Raw genomic sequence first — 4209 nt, 5'->3', positions numbered from 1 at the left:
ATGCTCAAGGCAGGGATTATCGAGCCCTCCGACGGTTCGTGGGCATCTGGCGTGGTCATGGTCCCCAAGAAAAAGAGCACCAAATCGCGGTTTTGTGTGGACTACAGACCGCTCAATAAGGTGACAAAGAAAGACTGCTACCCACTACCACGCATAGACGAGACCTTGGATCTGGTCTCGGGTTCTGCGTGGTTCTCGTCACTTGACCTCCGGAGTGGCTACTGGCAAGTCCCTCTCACCACAGAGTCCAAGCCCAAGACGGCATTCTGCACCACACGAGGACACTGGCAGTTTAAGGTCATGAGTTTTGGCCTATGCAATGCACCAGGGACATTTGAGCGTTTGATGGACACAATACTCACAAACATTCCGAGGCAAAAGTGCCTGGTGTATTTGGATGATGTCCTCGTCCATGGTAATTCTTTTCAAGTGGCACTGGAATCTCTGAGACTGGTGCTGGGGAAGATTGCGGCAGCTGGGCTGAAACTGCACCCAGATAAGTGCCACTTCATGCAGCAAAAAGTGGAATTCTTGGGCCATCTAGTGGACGGTAAGGGCATCAGCACGCTGGAGGAGAAAGTCAGCACAATCAAAGACTGGCCAGTACCAAGGGACCAGAAGCAGTTAAAAAGTTTTTTTTTGGGACTAGCTTCATACTACAGGCGGTTTGTGAAAGGATTTTCTTCTATTGGAGCACCCTTGTTCCGCCTCCTCAAAGATAATGAACCCTTCGTGTGGCTGCCGGATTGTCAGGAGGCATTCTCCAGCCTAAAAAAAGCCCTCATGAACGCTCCCGTCCTCACTCCTCCTGATCCACCCCTGCCTTTTTTGCTGGACACAGACGCGAGCAATGTCGGCATGGGGGCAGTGTTGTCCCAGGTGGGGCCAGAAGGTGAGCGAGTGGTAGCCTATTTCAGCCGCACTTTCAATAAAAGTGAACGACGCTACTGCGTTACAAGACGTGAACTGCTAGCAGTTGTTCTGGCGATCTCAACCCCGTGCGGCAGTGGGTCCAGAGTGGCAGGAGGCCGCCCTGGGAAAGCGTGATGGGACTCTCTGTTGCTTCCAAAGGCCTTTGGAGCAAGTTTGATGGCTTACGCATCAAGGACGGCGTGCTGCAGAGAGCCTGGAAAGAACCTGCCACCGGGGAAGAGAGATGGCAGGTGGTCGTGCCAAGAGCTCTCAGAGAGACGGTGCTGAGAGCATGTCATGGGGGCACCGGCTCGGGACACTTTGGCAGCACAAAGACCCTGCGACGGCTACGCCAAGGGTTCTATTGGGGGCAGCACCGACGGGACGTAGAGGACTTCTGTCGGCGCTGTGATGAGTGCATGGCCTACAAAGGACCTCAAGCCCAATCACACGCACCACTTCAGCAACAAAGGGTTGGTGCGCCCATGGAGAGAGTTGCTGTGGACATCATGGGCCCTTTCCCTGTGACAGACTGAGGGAATCGCTACGTGCTGTGTCCAATGGACTATTTTACCAAGTGGCCAGAGGCATACGCACTGCCAGACCAAGAGGCGGAAACAGTAGCTGATGCGCTACTGGAGGGCATGTTCTGCCGTTTTGGAACTGCAGATATCATCCACAGTGACCAAGGCAGAAATTTTGAGTCCAGGGTGTTCGCTGCTCTGTGTGAACGCCTTGACATGCAGAAGACGCGCACCACTCCCTTGCATCCGCAGAGTGATGGACTTGTGGAACGAATCAACCGCACCATGCAACAGCAGCTCGCCATCCTCACCTCCACACACCAACGTGACTGGGACAGGCACATCCCACTGGTGCTGATGGCTTATCGATCAGCGGTTTAGAGTTCCACCAACTGTACCCCTGCTCTGCTGATGCTGGGCCGGGAAATACGGACACCGGCAGAAATGGCGTTTGGAAGACCACCAGGCGGCCCAGAGGACCAGCCGGCCCGTCCAGCCGGCCCGTCGACTGCAGGATCGGCTGGAGGCAGCGCACGCATTCGCACGGGACCAGCTGGAGAAAGCCGGAGCACGCCAAAAGAGGAATTATGACGTGCGGAGCAAGGGGCGAGACTTCCGGGCCGGGATACTGGTTTGGGTGTATACGCCCAAACGGAAAAAAGGCCGCTGCCCCAGAGTAGACAGCCACTGGGATGGCCCTTGTCGGGTACTCGAGCGGGTGGGGGAGGTTGTTTATCGGGTAGCGGTCCCCCCCAGGGGCAGGAAAATTGCTCTACATCGGGACAGGTTGGCCCCCTACCGGGGCAGCGGTATTCCTGTATCTGAGGCGGGGTCTGCTTCGTCCACGTCAGGTAATCTGGTTAGCCCAGGTTCCCCACCCTCCTCCAGTTTTGCCCCGAGTCATCCAGCGCAGGGGGGAACCGAGCCACAGCCAGGTCGACCACAGAGACGCAGACGAAGGCCACAGCGACTTGAGGACTTTTTTTGTTGACCCCTCGGGGCGAGGGTTTCATAAAGGGGAGGGTAGTGTAACGTTCAGTGCTTGTGTTATGCATGTTTGGGGGCTGTGCTTGTTGGGGTCCCGTGACGACACACACGGAGAGAAGGGAGGACCCAAGAACGGGGGTTAGGCAGTATGCCCGAGGGATTGTCTGCGCCTGAGTTGTGGCGTAACAACAGCTCCTGTTTGTGTGATAAAACCGCTAAATTTGTTAATAAAAGACCGACTCGCTATACCAGCGACTCTGCGCATCATTTGTCACGCTGAGGGGCATTACAATACATTCTGACATTTTGTTGAAAAGTGGCCGCGCGTGTGGGTGTGTGTGTGTGTGTGTGTAAGCGCACACATGCACGCGTTTGTATGTGCGCGCACGTCCGTGTGTGTGTGTGTGCACGCGCTCGCGTGCGTGTGGCTCTCACTGAAAAACATTTCTAAATATTTTACTTTTATGGCTCTCTTAGTCAAAAAGGTTCCTGACCCCTGGTCTATGGTATCGTTGATGCTGGCTGTAAAAACAATTTGTGAATCCGACCCAGTTATTTCAGCAAAACCATTAGTCGATAATCTTTTTATCAATAAGACTGAAGAATACAAATGGAATCAGTTCTGATGGGGTTTCATCAATCGTTACTCAAGGATTTCATGTGGAAGCATACTCTCCTCTGACAACTTGAGGCTTCTCCAAACTCGCCGCTCACTCTCTTCCTCCTCCTCCCCGCTTGTGGAGAAATAGTCATTGAAAATGCTCAAAAAAAATGAATGCAAATGAGGATGCGAACAACACCGTTTCGACGACAACGGATGTCTGGGCAAGTCTCGTAACAATGTCTTTGAATCCCACATAGAATGGCTCACCAAGGCTTAAAATCTAATATAATAAGAATCTTGCTGGTCTTGGAAGGTTAAGATTTCAGACAAGAATATTTGTTATTTTTTTCATTTTTTTTATTTTTTTTTGTTCTTTTGACTTCAAGACGGCGCCGCGAGAGTGGCTGCCTTTCCATCAGCTCATGTATTTTGTTTTTCTACTTTCATTCCTTTCATCACTTTGCTGCTGTGAAATGTAAATTTCTCCACTGTGAGACTAATAAAGGCAAATCCATCCATCCAAAATATTAACATTAGGTGAAAACGTGTACACTCGTTTCTGCCGGGGAAGGGGTTAATGATGAAAACATGGCTATTATTGAATCGAAAATTAAAATTGAAGAAAAGGGAGGACCAATGTAATATAATGTAACAATCATTATATTTTGTTGTTTGTTTCTTTTGACTCTTCACATGTGGAAGAGCAAGGGGGAGGGGAGGGGGAAGGAACTTTTGGCTCCCCTGCCCATCCCGGCTGGCCGCATGTCCCAGCCGTGTCGACTTCTTATATCCACAGTACATGACATTGACTTAAGTAACGTGTAGGAATGAAATTATGTTCACTTTGAAGTGCACTGGCCGCGTGGCCTCATGTTCAATTCCTTTGGTGCTGGTAACCTTAAAAAGCATGCACACACCCTCCAGCAAAGCTAATTACAGAACGCTGCATTGACAAGAAAAGGAGGGGAAATGAACTAATGTATTTGAGTTGGCACTTTGATAGTGTCTCTGCAAATGAATTTGCTGTGCGCCATCCCCACAGGAAGTGCTGTGTGATAACAGCAGTCACCGAAGTGTTTGGCCACCTGGGTTGGGAGGGTGAGATCAAAAATATATTCCAATACAGTTACTGATTGAAAAATGTCATTAGTAAGAGAATCCAACTTCCATGATGGCCGAGAC

This window comes from Hippocampus bargibanti, linkage group LG04 (assembly GCF_051943395.1).
Source record: "Hippocampus bargibanti isolate YZ-2025 linkage group LG04, ASM5194339v1, whole genome shotgun sequence".
Taxonomy (NCBI): Eukaryota; Metazoa; Chordata; class Actinopteri; order Syngnathiformes; family Syngnathidae; genus Hippocampus; species Hippocampus bargibanti.
The sequence above is the reverse complement of the archived record's forward strand: the minus strand, read 5'-3'. Positions refer to the sequence as shown.